Raw genomic sequence first — 19,436 nt, 5'->3', positions numbered from 1 at the left:
AGTAGATTTATGGATTTCATAATTATAAACAATGCTTGTAGTCCATGAGTTAACCTAATTTGCTAACGATATAGATAAAGAGAAAGTTCCGTTGTGTTGATTCTGTAGATTAATATTTACTTAGAAATATTTCTTCTGTAGTAATAAAAGAGATAGATATTACTTTGGTGTATGTGTGTGTGTGTGTTTGTATTGTGTGATTTTTTTCAAATTTTGCTCTAAAAGATGTACTAATTTTTGAAATATGAAATAGGGATCATTCTTTCTATAGTGTTTTTTTTTTTTTTCTTTTTCTGGGATAATGTGAAAAAAACTTGGGATTATCTGTTCCTTCACTTTAAAATAATTCATTCCGTAAGTATATCTACACTTGGCATAATAAGGTAAACCAATAGAGCAGAAAAGAAAACCACAAAACATAACCACACATATGTGAAACTTTATGTATTACACGGCCTCCGCTGCGGACTGCTGCAAGAATGATGAGCTATTTAATAAATTATGATGCTTCACTTCTGTATAGAAATATATAAAATTGAATCTCAGATTCACACTAGACACAAAAATCAATTCTAGATGGATTTATAGTTTAAATATGAAAGATAATACTTTAATTTTTTTTTTTTTTTATTGCAGTAACATTGGTTTATAACATTGCAAAAATTTCAGGTGTACATCATTGTACTTCTATTTCTGCATGGACTACATCATGTTCACCACCAAAATACTAATTACAACCCATCACCACACACATGTACCGAATTATCCCTTTCACCCTCCCCCCTTCCCCCTTCCCCTCTGGTAACCACCAATCCAATCTCTGTCCCTATGTGTTTGTTTATTGTTGTTATTATCTACTACTTAATGAAGGAAATCATACGGTATTTGGCCTTCTCCCTCTGACTTATTTCACTTTGCATTATACCCTCAATGTCCATCCATGTTGTCACAAATGGCTGGATTTCGTCATTTCTTATGGCTGAGTAGTATTCCATTGTGTATATATACCACAGCTTCTTTATCCATTCGTCCTTTGATGGGCACGTAGGTTGCTTCCAAGTCTTGGCTATTGTGAATAAGGCTGCAATGAACACAGGGGTGCATGTACCTTTGCAAATTGGTGTTTTCAAGTTCTTTGGATAAATACCCAACAGTGGAATAGCTGGATCATATGGTAGTTCTATCCTTGATTTTTTGAGGAATCTCCATACTGTTTTCCATAGTGGCTGCACCAGTTTGCACTCCCACCAGCAGTGTATGAGAGTTCCCTTCTCTCCACATCCTCTCCAACACATGTTGTTTCCTGTCTTGTTAATTATAGCCATTCTGACAGGCGTGAGGTGATATCTCATTGTAGTTTTGATTTGCATTTCCCTGATAGTTAGTGATTTTGAACATCTTTTCATGTGTCTGTTGGCCATCTGTATATCTTCTTTGGAGAAATGTCTGTTCAGGTCTTTTGCCCATTTTTAATTGGGTTGGTAGTTTTTGTTGTTGAGATGGATGATTTCTTTATATATTTTGAAGATTATGCCCTTATCAGATGTGTGGTTTGCAAATACCTTCTCCCAATTGTTAGGTTGTCTTTTCGTTTTGTTGATGGTTTCCTTTGCTGTGCAGAAGCTTTTAGTTTGATGTAGTCCCATTTGTTTATTTTTTCTATTGTTTCTCTTGCCCGGTCAGATGTGGTGTTTGAAAAGATGTTGCTAAGACCGATGTCGAAGAGCGTACTGCCTATGTTTTCTTCTAGAACTTTCACAGTTTCAGGTCTTACATTCAAGTCTTTAATCCATTTGGAGTTAATTTTTGTGTATGGTGTAAGGTAAGGATCTACTTTCATTTTTGCATATGGCTATCCAGTTTTCCCAACACCATTTGTTGAAGAGACTTTCTTTTCCCCATTGTATGTTCTTGGCTCCTTTGTCAAAGATTAGCTGTCCATAGATGTGTGGGTTTATTTCTGGGCTTTCGATTCTATTCCATTGATCTGTGTGTCTGTTTTTGTGCCAGTACCATGCTGTTTTGGTTACTATAGCTTTGTAGTATATTTTGATATCAGGCGTGTGATACCTCCAGCTTTGTTCTTTTTCTCAGGATTCCTTTAGCTATTCGGGGTCTTTTGTTGTTCCATATGAATTTTAGGATTCTTTGTTCTATTTCTGTGAAAAATGTTGTTGGAACTTTGATAGGGATTGCATTGAATCTATAGATGGCTTTAGGAAGTATGGACATCTTAACTATGTTAATTCTTCCAATCCAAGAGCACAGAATATCTTTCCATTTCTTTGTGTCTTCTTCAATTTCTTTCAGAAATGTTTTATAGTTTTCGATTGTACAGATCTTTTACCTCTTTGGTTAAATTTATTCCTAGGTATTTTATTCTTTTTGTTGCAATTGTAAATGGGATGGTATTCTTAATTTCTCTTTCTGCTACTTCATTGTTAGTGTACAGAAATGCAACTGATTTTTGTATGTTGATTTTGTATCCTGCAACTTTACCATATTCGTTTATTACTTCTAAAAGTTTACTGGTGGATTCTTTAGGGTTTTCTATATATAAAATCATGTCATCTGCAAATAGTGACAGTTTCACTTCTTCCTTTCCAATTTGGATCCCTTTTATTTCTTTCTCTTGCCTGATTGCTCTGGCTAGGACTTCCAATACTATGTTAAATAGGAGTGGTGACAGTGGGCATCCTTGTCTGGTTCCTGTTCTTAGAGGGATAGCTTTCAGTTTTTCACCATTGAGGATGATATTAGCTGTGGGTTTCTCATATATGGTCTTTATTATGTTGAGGTACTTTCCTTCTATACCCATTTTATTCAGAGTTTTTATCATAAATGGATGCTGGATCTTGTCAAATGCTTTCTCTGCATCTATTGAGATGATCATGTGATTTTTGTTCTTCATTTTATTAATGTGGTGTATTACGTTGATTGATTTGCGAATGTTAAACCATCCCTGCATCCCTGGAATAAATCCCACTTGATCATGGTGTATAATCTTTTTAACGTATTGTTGTATGCGATTTGCTAGTATTTTGTTGAGGATTTTCGCATCGATGTTCATCAGTGATATTGGCCTGTAATTTTCTTTTTTGTGTTGTCCTTGTCTGGTTTTGGTATCAGGGTAATGTCAGCTTCGTAGAATGAGTTAGGGAGCTTCCCCCCCTCCTCAATTTTTGGAAGAGTTTGAGAAGGATAGGTATTAAGTCTTCTTTGAATGTTTGGTAGAATTCACCAGGGAAGCCGTCTGGTCCTGGACTTTTATTTTTGGGGAGGTTTTTGATTACTGTTTCGATCTCCTTACTGGTGATTGGTCTATTCAAATTCTCCACTTCTTCTTGATCCAGTTTTGGAAGGTTGTATGATTCTAAGAATTTATCCATTTCTTCCAGATTGTCGAATTGGTTGGCATATAGTTTTTCATAGTATTCTCTTATAATCTTTTGTATTTCTGAGGTGTCTGTTGTAACCTCTCCTCTTTCATTTCTGATTTTACTTATTTGTGCCTTCTCTCTTTTTTTCTTGGTGAGTCTAGCTAAAGGTTTGTCTATGTTGTTGATCTTTTCAAAGAACCAGCTCTTGGTTTTATTAATTTTTTCTATTGTTTTTTTGGTCTCTATTTCATTTATTTCTGCTCTGATTTTTATGATTTCCCTTCTTCTACTGATTTTGGGCTTTGTTTGTTCTTCTTTTTCCAGTTCCTTTAGGTGCATTTTTAGATTGTTTATTTGAGATTTTTCTTGTTTGTTGAGATAGGCCTGTATCGCTATAAACTTCCCTCTTAGAACCGCTTTTGCTGTATCCCATAAATTCTGGCATGTCGTATTTTCATTTTCGTTTGTCTCCAGGTATTTTTTTATTTCTTCTTTGATTTCTTCGTTAACCCAGTCGTTGTTCAGTAGCATTTTGTTTAATCTCCATGTATTTGTGGCTTTTCTGATTTTCTTCCTATAGTTGATTTCTAGTTTCATACCGTTGTGGTCAGAAAAGATGCTTGGTATTATTTCAATCTTCTTAAATTTATGGAGACTTGTTTTGTGGCCTAATATGTGATCAATCTTGGAGAATGTTCCATGTGCATTTGAAAAGAACGTGTATTCTTCGGTTTTTGGATGGAATGCTCTGTATATATCTACTAGGTCCATCTGTTCTAGTGTGTCGTTTAAGGCCAATGTTTCCTTATTGATCTTCTGTTTGGATGATCTATCTGTTGGTGTAAGTGGAGTGTTAAAGTCCCCTACTATTATTGTGTTACTGTCTATTTCTGTTTTTATGTCTGTTAATAATTGCTTTATATATTTAGGTGCACCTACATTGGGTGTGTAGATATTTACAAGTGTTATATCCTCTTGTTGGATTGTTCCCTTGATCATTATGTAATGCCCTTCTTTGTCTCTTTTTACAGTTTTTGTTTTAAAGTCTATTTTGTCTGATATGAGTACTGCTACCCCAGCTTTCTTTTCATTGCCATTTGCGTGGAGTATCTTTTTCCATCCCTTCACTTTCAGTTTGTGAGTGTCTTTAGGTCTGAAGTGTGTCTCTTGTATGCAGCATATATATGGGTCTTGTTTTTTTATCCAGTCAGCCACCCTATGCCTTTTAATTGGGGCATTTAGTCCATTGACGTTTAAAGTAGCTATTGATAAGTATGTACTTACTGCCATTTTTTAACTTTTTTATTTTTTTTCCTCAGTGTTTAAGTAGTCCTTCTCTGTTCCTTACTTCTTCTATACAGAATTGATGGTCACTTTAGTTTGACCTCTGTCTGAAAGCTGTACTCTTTAACTACCCTCCTCCCTCCTTTTATGTTTTTGATATCATATCTAACCTCTTTTTTGTGCATTTGTATCCATTACGTTCTAATCATTGAAATAGATAATTTTTCCTATTTGTGGTCTTCTCTTTTCCCCTTAAATCAGTCCCTTTAACATTTCTTGTAACACTGGTTTCTTGGTGACAAACTCCTTTAATTTTTGCTTTTCTGGGAAAATTTTGATCTCTCCTTCCATTTTGAACGATAACCTTGCCGGGTAGAGTATTCTTGGCTGTAAGTTTTTTTCTTTTAGCACTTTAAATATATCGTGCCATTCTCTTCTAGCCTGTAAGGTTTCTGCTGAGAAGTCATCTGATAGCCTTATGGGGTTTCCTTTGTATGTAACTTGACATTCTCTTGCGGCTTTTAGGATTCTCTCTTTATCTTTAATTCTGGACATTTTGATTATGATGTGTCTTGGTGTGGGCCTCTTTGGGTTTATCTTGTTTGGGGCTCTCTGTGCCTCCTGTACCTGGATGTCTGTTTCCTTCCTTAGGTTAGGGAAGTTTTCATCTATTATTTCTTGAAATAGATTCTCTGCCCCCTTGTCTCGCTCTTCTCCTTCCGGGACACCTATAACACGGATGTTAGTGTGCTTGATGTTGTCCCAGAGGTCCCTTAGACTGTCCTCACTCTTTTTAATTCTTTTCTCTTTTACCTGTTCACCTTGGGTAATTTCTTCTAGTCTTTCTTCCAGGTCACTGATCCGTTATTCTGTATCCTCTACTCTGCTTTTGAGTCCCTCTAATGAGCTTTTCATTTCCAGTATTGTATTCTTCATTTCTGATTGGTTCTTTTTTATATCTTCCATTTCTTTGTTGACATTCTCACTGAGTTCATCTATTCTTCTCCCCAGATCAGTGAGCATCCTTAACACTCTTAGTTTGAACTCTCTGTCAGGTAGGTTGCTCATTTCTGTTTCACTTAGTTCCTTTTCTGGGGTTTTGTCCTGTTCCCTTACTTGGAATGTATTCTTTTGCCTCCTCATTTTGCCTCTTTCCCTGTGCTTGTGTCTACGTATTAGGTAGGTCAGCTACGTCTCCTGCTCTTGGATAGGTGACCTTATGTAAGTGATGGCTTAGGAGGCTTCCAGTGTGCTTCCCTCAGTTCTCAATGTTCCATGGTGGCCCCTATGTGGGCTACGTGTGTCCTTCTATTGTGGCCTGTTAGCTCTCCCTATAGGCCCAGGGAGGCTGAGTTATGCTCCTGGCCAGCTGTTGTAATGCTCAGCTGCTTGTAGTTGTTGTGGGCCCTTCAGTCTCTTTATCAGGTGTGGGGAGCCCCAGCACAGTTGGCTGTAAGTTCTAATACCACATTTGTGTTGCAGTATTTCTTTTAAGTGAGTAGGCCCCCAGTGTGGCAGGTTGTTAGGCTCAGGGCCTTAGAATTGCTGTAAACCTCTAGCCTATTAGGTCTCTTGTCAGCTCTCTGAGGATTGCAGCTGGGTGGGGCTGGCCTCAGGCACAGGAGCATCCAATTGTTTCAGGCTTTGGAAGGTGGGGCAAACCTCCTATGTGGGTCTTTGAGAAGCACAAGTCTTCTGCAGCTGACAAGCCCTGCCGCCCAGAGGTCCACACACACAGTCAACACAGTCCTGCCCCGTGTGAGCGCCCCAACCTCCCCAAGCGGACCCAGTCTCTCCACGGCGGGAGCCCCACACACTCCGCCACCACCCCACACTCTCCACCCGCTCCTTGTGTACACCCTGCCCCGCTCAAGTCAGCGCAGTTGCCAGGCTGCAGAAAATCCAGTCACCAATCTATGCAGGCCCACACGTTGCCTGAGGGCTTGTTGTTAGGTGGGGCCAGTCTCTAGGGTGGGCTGCCTGCCTTGGCTGAGCTGGATTAAATCAGTGCTCTAGCGGTGGAGCAGACCCTGGGCTAGCAGGTCTCAGGGAAAACTCCAATGGCGTCTGTGTCAGCACGCTCACACCAGGCCACAACAATGGCCGCCGCCAATGTCCCAGTCCCTGGAGAGGTCTCACCCCTCACCGAGATGCACTCAGAGCCTATTAGGTGAGTCTCTTGTCACCAAAGCAGTGTGCACCTTTCTTTCTGGTGATTTTAGGATGCTTTCTGGAACGGGTGAGTTTGTGCGCGGGCCCTTTAAGAGCCAGTTTTAGTTTCTTTGTGAACCGGGTTTTCTGGGGGTGCTCCCCAATGCTTTAGTAGCAGGCAAGGTCAGATATTATGCCGCTGGTGTCGATTGTGCTGGGTCCACAAAATGCCCACAGCGGGGGTGCTCCCCGGCTCAGGGCCCCGCGCCTCCAGGGAGGCTGCGTACCTGTGAGCTGCTCCCGGCGGCCGTGATGCTGGCGGCTGGTGAAGGCGGTGTTTCTCCTCTCCAGAAGGGAGTCTCTGCCTCTTCCACCCCAGTTAGGATTGTCCGTTGTTGCAGGAGTTCCTCTCATCCAGTTTTCAGTTCTGTCTCAGGGGTAATTTTTCCACGAGTAGTTGTAAATTGGCTGGGTCCACGGGAGGAGGTGAGTTCAGAGTCTGCCTACGCCGCCATCTTGACTCCGCCAATACTTTAATTTTTAAAAAAAAGCTTAGAAGAATATCTTATAACCTTAGAATAGGAAATTTTAAATTATAAATACGATAAAAATGAGAAACTGTAAAGAAAATTATTAATCTGTTGGATTATATTAAAGATGATTTTTTACCAAAAAATATTATAAAGGTGAAAAGACAAACCACACAATGGGATAAGATATTTTAAAGATGCATAACCAACAAAAATTAGCATCTAGAAAATATAAACAGCATCTACAAATCAATAATAAAAAGAAAAATGGCCATTCCACTAAAGGCATTATAAAAGAAAACAGGAATGGCGAGTAAATACAGTAATATATTCTCAAAATCATTGGTAGTCATGCATACAAATCAAAACCACAATGAGAGACCACGTTGCACATGTTATATTAGCAAAAATTAAAGAGTCAGATGATGCCGAGTGGTGATTTCTTTCCTTGAGAGTACAAATTGCCATAGCTACTTTGAAAAACAAGGTGGCATTACTTAGTGAAGTTGACAATGTACATAAGTACATTTCAAAATTTCAACTCCTGTGATAGGTGGCTATGGAAGTTTCAGTTTGTGGAGTTGTTTTCATCTTTTAGAGTTTTTCAATTGGCTTGATTTATTTTCCTTTTGCTTCTTGTTCACGAATTTATTGTGCTGTGTTCAGAGAATTTATTGAAACGTTCTTTTGTTGTAACTTAGGATATGATTATTCTCAAAAATATTTTCAATTGTTAAATATAAAACAAATACAGAAAACCACACAAAACCAATGTGATTATAAGGTAAATACCTTTGTAACTCACCTATGTCAGGAGATAAACTTTACCAGCTACCCTTTTAATCTATAGATTTCCTCCTCCAACTCCGGCAACTCTTGTCCTCTTTTGTTTTCTTCAACAATTTATTTGTTGAAGAAACAAGATCATTTTTCCTGTAGAATTTCCCACGGTGTGGATTTTGTTTATTGCATTTCTGTGATGTAGTTTAACATTTTTCTCTGTTCTCCGTATCTATCTATCTATCTATCTATCTATCTATCTATCTATCTATCTATCTATCTGTCTATCTATCTATCTATCTATCTATTTATCTATCATCTATCTATCTATCTATCATCTATCTATCTCTATCATCCCTGGCAAGAATACTTCAGAGGTAGTATGCATTCTTCATCAAGTGGTAAATAACATTTCACACCCACTGAATTGCTATTTTTGAAAAAACCATCAACAACAGAAGTTGGTGAGGATGTGGGGCACCCTGAACTCTCATACACCATTAATGGGAATGTAAAATGATGCATCCCCTTTGAGAAAAGTTCTGGCAGCTTCTAATAAAATTAAACATACATTTCCTTGGGAGCCAGCAATGCTTCTCTTAGAAATTTACCCAAGACTCAAAAGAAAGAAAGAAAGAAAGAAAACACATGTTCACAAAAGGGTTTGTATGAGAATATTTACAGAAGCTTTATTCATAATAGCCTCAACTTGGAAATATCCCAGGTGACCGTCAACAGAGGAAAGAATAAACAAACTTTGCGATATTCATACAAATGAATACTATTCGGCAATAAAAGAATCAAACTAGTGATACACACAATATCATGATGGAATCTAAAAACATTATTCTGGGAGAAAGAAACATTATAAAGGAATACGTTTTATATGATTCTGTTTATATGAACTTCTTTTAGGTTTTCCCTTTTTCCTTCATCGTTCCTGTTTCTGTTTTCAAATGCTTTCATTGCCCTTTTCAAGTTTCTTTTTCTATTTATTTTACCTAGGGATTTGAAACTTTACCCCATTTCTGGTCTAGTAGTCTTTTCCTTTTCAGTATAAAACAAAATAAAATCATCAAGATTAAAACATTATCTATTAGCTTTTTATCAAAATATGGAATATTTAAGATATTTTTAGTATTTATTATTGTCACCACAATATTATTATAGTTTCCTTTAAATATTTTTTAAATAATTATTTTAATATTTCAGTGAATTTTGCAACCTTGTTAACAATAACTGAGGCAATATGTTTTTCATTATTTACTTTGTTGTTACATCTTATAATTCCATTTTTAAAATTTTAATCATTTTTATCTCTAGCTAAAAATTATTTGAGAGTTTTTTTTTGTTTTGTTTTGTTTTTCAGGAAGCATTCTAAATGTAATACTTTCTGGGAACTTACTCATCAGAGAATACTTCTCAATTGCATTTGCAAATTGAAATTATGAGCTTAAAATTCTTGAGTATCAAAATACTCAAAGACTCCTGGGTATAGCTTTTAACATATAAGAATGTAGGGTATGTTAATCAATCTCCTTCTCTCTTCCTCCTTCTCTCTCTCCTTTCTTTTATTATCCTAGAATTTTAGAAATGTCTTCAGTACTTGTCTAGATATTAGAGGCTTTTTAAAAACTTATACCTCTTTCCGGAAGGTAATTGGAATACGTCAGAAAATCAGAGAAGAGGTCGGGAGTAAAAACAGACATTCACAGCCATTAAACTAAAGATGATGTTCAACTCACGGTACTTAATGGGATCACATAGCGAGAAAAGAAACGAGAAGAAGTTTAGGAGGAAGACCAGAAAACCCCCCAAATCTACAGGTAGAGTGGAAGAGGGGCAAAGAGCCATGGAAACGGAAAAAAGTGAGGAAGGAAGAAAAACAGGAGATTCTTGTCACAGAAGCTGGAAGAGCAGTTACAAAAAGAAAGAATCCACTATTTTACAGGCTGGCTCTACTCTAAAGCTATATTTATGGAAATAGTGTTGCATCGCTAAGAGTAACTATTAAAAAAGAGGAAACAGACCCGTATGCATTTTGGGGGTATTTGTCGTTTACCAATTTTGTTTTATTATTGAATGTTCAATACATACAAGTATACACAGAATAACAAACTGAGCGGTTCTTTCTCCTTCACCTGTTTAATGTTTATGAAATTCTGTTACAGCTCCTTGTATATTTCTCTTTTATCTAAATCACCTAATGCTATTGATCTTTCCAAAAAAAATATAGATGATCCTCTTTATTTTAACTATAATATCTGTTTAATTAACTTAACTGCTTTTCTCGATTAATTTATAAACTTTCTTTTTCCTATTTAATCAATTTAAGGCTCTATAGTTTCTTCTAACTTCTTCCTTACTGCATCCCATTAGTTCTAATATCTTTTTGTTGCTTTTGTAAATATTCTCTGTGGACTTGAAAAAATAATGTGTACTATTGAATTGCTGGGTCCAGGGTTCAACACATGTCCATAAGATCAAATTTAACTTAAATTTATCAACTTAGTTTTGTATTCTTATTTTATTTTGCTTTATATATTTTGAAGCTCTGTTGTTAGAGACATAAAATTATCAAGCTCTTTTATGTTCTTGGCAAATTGAAAAGTTTTATTGTAGTATACTTGTGCAATTTATTTTTTTCTAAAAGTCTATTTCATTTGGTATATTGCCACGAAAAAATTTTGATTAATATTTTCTGTTATATCTCTTCTCATTATTTTCCTTTCAAACTTACTCTTATGTTTTAATCTATCTCATGTTAACTTGAAATTTTTATTGCAATTTCACAATCATTGTCTCTTAATCAGATAAGTTTACATATATTGTGATTACTGATGTGTATGGATTTATTTCTCAATCTCGTATGATTTTAATTTTCTCTGTTTTCACTTTTATTGTTCTTTTCATCATATTGGATTATTTTATTTATTTATTTTGCTTATTCTAATACTTTTTCTTCTATTGGTTTAGAAATTAACCACCCTCTTTCTATATGCTTTGATTTTATCCTTGAAATTTTAACATGCACATATAATTAAATCTAAAATTAATCCCCTTTCTGTACTTCTGAAGTAGCCTAGAATTCACTAATTCTGATCACTCCCTTCTCAGAGCAGAAGCTACTGTGCAATGTTTTAGTTCTGTAATTTGTTTCTTACAAATTACACATTATTACTATTGTTATATGCACACATTTTTACTTTGATTTGGATTTGCCTACAAGTTTACTATTATCTCTTTTCCACTCCTCCCATTTGTACCTCAGATCTTTCTTCTCAGAAGACATTCTTTCTTTGTAAAGGATATCCTTTGGAAGTGATGGTCTATGTTAGTAAATTTTGGTTTTTATCTGAGAATGTTTTTATTTTAGCCTCATTCTTCAAAGATTATTTCACTGAGTATAAATTCTAAATTGATAGTAATAATTTTTGGCCATCATTTGAAGATAAAGTTAATGTGTCTTCTGGCTTCCTTTATAGCTGTGGAAAAGTCAGCTTTTGATCTACTCAACCTTATTTTCTTGGTATTTTTCTATTCATTCTGGCTATTCTTATGGTCATCTTTAGTGCTCAGTGTTCTGCAGTTTTACTACAATGGTCTAATGATTTATGTTTGTCATAACATCTGGAAAATTCTCACCCATTTTCGCTTCACATATTCCTTCTCTAATTCTCTCCTTTTTCTCTTCCTAGAACTCTGGTTAAACATGCAAAACTTTTTCTATCCTGCATGCTCTTAACTGTCTTGTCATATTTTTCTATTGCTTTGACATTCCAGGCATCAGTGATATATTTATATCTATCTTTGAATTCCCTAATTCTCTATTCATCTGTCAGATTTACTGTTAACCTATACATTTATCTTTTTCATTTCAATGAAAATGAAATCTATTTTTCATTTGAGAAGTATTCTTTCTTTTTATTTCAATGTACACACAATTTTCTTATTCCTAGTTAATATTTTCAAGTTCTTTAATTTCTGTAAACATTGTAATACATTTATTATTTATTCTATATTTGATACTTTCAATATCTAAAATACTGTGGACTTGATACTACTATTTGTGACTTCTGCTAGTTTCCTCTCATTTTACCATGTCTCCCCATGTTTCATGATGTTCAATATGATCCCATGCTTGCTAAAATCTTATCTCTGGGAATTCTCTGAGACCTGTTTTGAGAACATGCTCAAATGAGGATTTGCATTTGTTGCTGTGGAAGTCTGGAGACTCTACTATACCAAGACCACTTTAAAAGAACTTCTGGGATTGAAATTTTTTATATCACACAGGTAAAGTGAATTCAAACCCTACATCCAGGTAAGGGCCAGTTGTGGACTGCACATTTCAAGAAGAACAAATGTTCCCCTGCAGGTAGAGTCAAAACTTACACAGACAAGTGTCTTTGAGCACTTCTTTTGTGAAATGGGATGGGTTATTCTTCATTTTAACTTATCACTGAAGGTATAACCACTGGAGATTCTAGATAATACAGGAACCTCTGCTCCAACTGCTCCTTGCCTTCCAAGGGACTAAGACTAGTTTCTTATCTTCCTCAGGACACTCAGCTGAATACTTCACGTGACTCATGAGATTGGCAGACGCCTTTAGATCAACTTCTTGCCTCAGTGCCCTTCTGGATGTATGCCCCACTTCTTATCACAGCTATCTGTTTAAAGGACTGCTTTAAAATATATTTTATTCAGAGTTTTAGACATGTTGTAGCAGGAGGGATTTTAGGATACCTGGTCTACCGTATTTTTAGAAATGAGGCTCAAGTCTCACAGATGTTACAGCCTAAGTAGAACATTAAGTTTTGAAATTAATTTATTAGTAATAATACTTAGAAGTGACCTCACACTGCAAATTAAAAACCAGGACACAGAGAAGAACTATCTATCATCTCAAGAGCTAGATTTTTTTCTCTTGATTGTTTGCTTGGTTTTCGGTGAGATCCTAAGATGAGAGCACATTCTTGGGGGAATTAGATTTGTTACAGATAAATTTTGATGTAATGTTGGAGAAAAACAAAGCTCAATTAATGAGGCTCTTCAACATGAGAAGTAAAACACAGTAGGTGAAGGACACTGGGGCTTTGGAAACTAATGAAGTTGTAAAGAACTCCCAGTACTTTTCAAGGAAGAGAAATTACAAGAGAGTAAGGGAAACATGACAGGGAGTTGGTGGAAAATGATGGCAAATGCATATTTCCGTATTCAATAGATGGCTGATTGTTCAAATGTCTGTGTCAAGAATTTTAAAAAACAGTAATTCATTAATACCTAAATTTACTTATGTGTATCAAATAATTATTTAAAATTGTAAAATTCTATCTCTTCATTGTTTGTATCAAAAAAATTGATTTGCCTCATGTTTTTTCATTAGCTGTGTAATTTTGATTTGTTTGTTTTTGGAAGAGACAAACATACGGGCCACTGCTTTGAGATGATGTTGACCCTACTTTCAATCTAAATATGGGATTGAATTTCCAAGTGGAAAAGAGAGAATCTCGTAAAGATAATATACTTCTTATCTGTGATAGGCTGTGTCTACATATTCCATTAGAAAAAGAATATAAGAACAATTATCTAAATATTTTAGCTAAACACATGGCCCCCCAAACTCTGCAAAGCTAAATTTTCTTTACTATACATATTCCATGATAAATATGTGCACAAAAGGCAGACTGGGTTGCCCCACCCACTTCTATTATTCACTCAGACCTCAACTTTCAGTCAGATCTCGTTGTTTCCCACTCAGCTCCCGCAGATTGTAAATCCCCCCTGTCAAGTTGTATAGCAACTGACACTCAACCTCTGCTGCAAAAGGTTAGTCCAACATCTTTTTATTTTTTTTCCCAATTTTTTTGACTCTAGAAATAAGCAAGCCATCTGGTAGCATTCTACACAGAGCTGCTCAGATCTAGGTTTAAGTGCAGCGCTATTGTCTTCCAAATTGTTGCAACTAAAGGGATATAATAGAAAGAACACTCTCTAAGGAGGCAGGGAACTTGAAATCTAGGCTGACTCTGCTGGTAACTGGCCATATGACTCCCTTCCCTGTTCCTGACCTCAGCGTTCTCTTTTGTATATTGAAGTAGTTACATGAAGTGATTATTTGGATTTCTTCCAGGTCTGACATTCTTGCAATCAAATGAAGGAAAATATCTGTGAGTGCACTGATCTAGGTGGCTGTACACCTTTAAGGCTGCTCCCTTATGCAATTCCTGATGTCAACACTCCTCATACTGTATTCTATACAAATGGTGTCTTCTGGAGGATGTTCCAGGGGGAGTCATTTATACGGATTAAAATGTGCAACTCAGCCTCTCTCTATGTCCTAATTAAATACTTATAGAATTTGCAAGGTAAGATTTTGGGGTCTATGCTTTCTATATGGGGGGTACCTAAAGTTCACAGTGGTTAAATTCATTTCTCAAGGTTATATGATAAGTGGCAGCCTTGGAATTTGAAAATTAGGCAGCCAGACTCCATAAGTGATGCCTGTTAATCAGGCTTTAAGGTCATCTTTCATTTGACTTTAGCATATATACATTGCATTTTTCAGAACTCAGTTGCAAATGGCAGAAACATAGAAATTCATTTCAATCTAGCTTAAAAAGTAAATAAATAAAATTTAATTAATTAACATAATTATTAGTTTAAGTAAATGAAGGGTCCAAATATATATCAGGTTTCACATCAAGCCTTCTCTCTCCACCTCTGACCTCTGTACTCCACTGTATTAGCTCTGTTCTGTGACAAGCACACCTCACACGGTAATGAGATGACAGCTAAATCCCAAGCCTTACAGTCTCAGAAACCCCAGGGGAAACACAGATCCTGTTTCCCAAGAGCTCCAGTTCATAAGTTGGAGGCTCCCCATTGCCAGCTTGGGCCATCTGCCCAGGGTCCCAGTGACCAGTGGACACTGCATACTCTGTCCCCAGGCCTGGGATGACTTCTCTATCTGCAGCTGTATAAGGGAAGTGTGAGTCTCACAAGGATGGAGACAATGTCAGACGTGGGCTCTGAGAAGAAAATCCTGGTGTGAGAAGTGGGGATGGGTAGACACCAGGTGAACCAAATATAACATTCACCCACTCCCAATGTTTTCACCTTCAAACTGAGACTAGACAGCTGTCACTGTCAGACTCAGGAATGAATGCAGTGAGAGAAGAAATTCTGCGTTTTGAAGTGCTCTATTCTCTATTTAATATTTTTCAGCTGATGTTATATTGAGACACCTGTCTGTTGCTAGGTTGTAGCTCTGGTTGACATAAAAAAAAAGATTATTTTATATAAATCTCCTCTTCCTTTGCCCTTCATGCTCTTGCTTTGATATTGTCTCAGAAATGGAGCTGGACAGAAGGAGACAATATTATTGGTAGGTAGTAATTTGGAAGGAAACCCAATGATTCTTCCAATAGTGTTTCCTTTAAAATATCCTTAATCTGTCTTTTAATGTCTCACACAACACTCCCGGGAAATTGGTATTCTCCTTTGACAGCGAGTGCTACTTCCCCTCCCAGACATGGGCAGAATGTCAACTTTAAGCATTCTTTTATTATTTTCAGAGATTATTAATATGTCATCTTTCCCTTGATATGAATTTTTCAGAAATATCCAGTATTCTCTCAGACAAGTTCTCAAGACAATCTCTTGAATGCCTCCACGAGAAAAAAAGTGATCAAATGATTGGTTGATAATTTGAAAAGACAGTTCTATTTAATGAACAAGCTTTACTCAAAAACATGCTGACTACAGATTTTTTTTAATGAGAATGGTACATTCTCAACAACAGAAGCTGTGCTTTTTTTTTCCTTTGTGGCTTCCTTAGCAAACGATAGATGCATACTTTGTGTTCATTGCAAGAATTAACTCAACAAATTATGCTTCAATATTAGCAAGTGACACTCTATGCAAAAATTTCAAATTTGATACTATATTTATTGCATACACAAAATGATATAAAATTGATGTTGAAAGGGGGAAAAGAGCACCTCATTACCAGTATGGAAGGTATAACTATTTCCTTAGGCCTTTCCTGTTCTATAAAGTGGGTATAACTTCCTTATTCTCAAGAATATTTATATAGTAATAGTCCTTCTTGGGGAAAGTTCCTACAGCCCTTTCACAATTATACCAATAAAGACAGTGTTTGTTTTATTTTTCTAATTCCCCTTCTAAGCATGCAAGCAACACAATGCTTAGCACACAGTACTTGCTCAATAAATATTTGTTGAATGAATTAATGAGTGCAAATGCATCTTTATTTTTAATTTCATAACTTGATGAGCCTCAGAGACTTGAGAAATCACTTATGGGATAGAAAAGCCTCTACACTTTCTGTGAGTGGAAATTATTATGATAGGAGCTTGAATAGGATATAAATCTCTTGGAAAAACAATTTACTGTTTGAAGCGTGTTGACTTGATTTTTAGATAAAAGGAATCAAGTAAAAGAGGCTGCAGTCCCCCAAACAGTAAAGCACATTTCCCATTGAGTACTAGCAGGTAACATTTACGAATCATATTGAGGATCCTTGTTTCAGAAACTAATTGAATTTGACCCCAGTACAAATCTGTAATATGAAATGAACAAGAGGCAGTAGGAAAAACCAAAATAGACCTTAACACAGTGACCACATCATATTGATATTTTCAGGCAGTGGAAACTCCAGCTGATAAATGATCTATGCAACAGCATAATTATAGCACTATTGCAGCAAACGGAAGCTTGATGTATACAAAATAAAGCTTGATTAAGTGTCACCAGAATGACACCAATGGATTAACAGCTGAAATAATGTCATGGTGATGGTTAAAACAATGACTAATTAGTTGTTCATTGTGTGATTAAAAAAGAAAAAAAAGTGATACCTTGCATGGTCAGTTGCCATTTCCATTATGAATGGGCATTCTTTCCTTGTTATACAGGAGACTGAACAGTTGGTTCTTTTAAATTGCTTTTCCCTGGCATCTCGAATAGATACTGTCAGTCAGAGTTTAATTTCAGATTTAAATCATTCTGACCAGGTATTATTAAATCAAGAGTGGTAAATTATGGTGGTTAGTAAATTAACTTCTCTCGGTATAGATACACACGTACTAATTTCCAACTCCCCAGAAAATGCCTTCCTATAAGAATAATTTGTTGAAAAGTTGTGGGATTTCCTCCATGCTGTGTAATTGCCCGTGAGTTGCTCTAAAGAGAGAAAGACTTGGCTTCCTTTGAAAGCTGCAGTTCCAGCTCTGCTTCATCACAGGACAAATGGAGATCAAGCCCTAGCAATTTATCCATTAAGTGAGAGGAATCAGAATGTTCTGGTTCCATGTCTCTGGAGTGAATGTCTCACCAGGTGTTTGTGTGAGCAGAAGCTAAATAATTCCAATTGGCTCTATTTGTGTCTCAGACCCACCACCTTCCCTGTTATGCAGCTCCAAGTTCTCACACCATTGACCCTTTGGAAAAAGAGCATGGTCTTGAACCCAATCTGGCCACTGGCTAACCTGACCCAATCAATAGATTGGGTTTTTGCTCATCTCTCTCTCTCTTTCTATCTGGATCCTTGCTCCAATAACTCCTTGAATCATTAAGAACTCTCAGTTGTCAATGACAGAAAACTATTTCAAATTGTTCGAATCAAGAATAGGGAATTTATTGGTTCACATAATTTAAGAGTTCAAGTATAGTGTTTGCTGCAGGCGTGACTAGATCCAGCAGCTCAAACACTGTCATCAGCACTCTTTTCTCTCCATCTCTCTTTGCCCTGCTTTCGTCTCTATCAGCTCCCTTCTAAATCAGGTGCTCGCTCCCTAAGTGGTGGTGAAGACGGCCACCACCAGCTTCATATGTATGTACTACCAGCTCAGTGATTTCCAATAGTTCCAACAAAATCCCAGGCTAAAAGATCATTGGCTTTAGTGGGCTTGATTAAATAATGTGACACCTTGAGGCCTCACTCAAACACATAGACTTTTACTGTGACATCTCAAATAAAATTAGGTTGCTTTAAGAAGGGAAAATGGATTCTGGACAGGCAATTACAACCACCATTCACTATCTCCTCTGTAGCATAAAGTTGCTAACTGTTCACCAAACCCACGTCATCTTCTTCCCAGCCACATGGCTAGACTACATTTCTCAGCCTGCTTTGCAGTTAGGTATGACCATATGTCTGAGCTGCAGCCGAAGGAATGTGGGCAGAAATGATGTCACAACTTTTAGACATGGTCCGTATAAACCTCTCATGGGAGGCTCTCATACTCCTCCCCATGTGTCGTCTGAATGTTAAACACCAGAGTCACCTGAGAAGCTGCAGGTTGAAGATGACACTGCATCTGCCCACCTGGATTCCTGAGAGAAACAGACCCTGCAACTCCCCTTCCCACGCACATCCAGTAGGATTTTATGTGAGAGGAAAAAACCCACAAAACTACTCTTAAACCATTAAAATTTTAGGGTTATTCTATTCTATCAACTAGTATTCTCTAATATAAGCTTTAAATACCTAACATGCTTTTTAATACACTCCAGCTCTGCCTCCATGTTAAGCAGTTTCCTATTCAGAGCAAAGAACTGTAACCAACTAGAGGTTTTATCATTATATCTCACCTCCTTACGTTGGACATGCTAAAGTCCCATTTATCGTTATTTTATTATATTTTTATACATCTGTGTCCTAAAAACGTTTGCCTACCCCAAAGGTGCAAAGATTTTCTCCTATATTTTCATGTTTTAGGTTTTCCATTTTGAATTAATTTTTGTGTATGATGTGAGGAAAAGGTCAATGTCTGATGTTTTCCTCATGGAATTATCTAGGTGATCTAGCACCATTTATTTAAAAAGAATTTCCTTCCTCAATTAAATTGATTTGGAATCTTTGTCAAAATCAATTAGTTATATATGTGTAAATCTGTGCCTGGCCTCTCTTTTTTGTTCCATTGATCTTTAATTCTATCTTTTCACTGGTACCAAACTATTTTAATTACTGTAGCTTTATAATAAGTAATTAAATTAGGTAGGTAAATCTTCCCCCTTTCCTCTTTTTAAAAAATTACTTTGGTTATTCTAAGTCCTTTGCATTTTCATATAACTATCTATATCCACATTAAGCTAAATATGAGTTCATACTGCTATTTCCTACTTCTAATCCATTATCACACGGATCATTCTACTCTCTTACTCTTACTTATCTGTAATTTCCCATTCCAACAATAAGTCTGGTCCCCACCATCCACCATCTATTTCCCTAATTATTCAATTACAGTATACATGTTCAGTAATATCACAATTGTTAACCCAC

This window comes from Ceratotherium simum, chromosome 21 (genome assembly GCF_057802395.1).
Source record: "Ceratotherium simum simum isolate JZ-2026a chromosome 21, ASM5780239v1, whole genome shotgun sequence".
Lineage (NCBI taxonomy): Eukaryota > Metazoa > Chordata > Mammalia > Perissodactyla > Rhinocerotidae > Ceratotherium > Ceratotherium simum.
Note: the sequence above shows the minus strand (reverse complement) of the source record.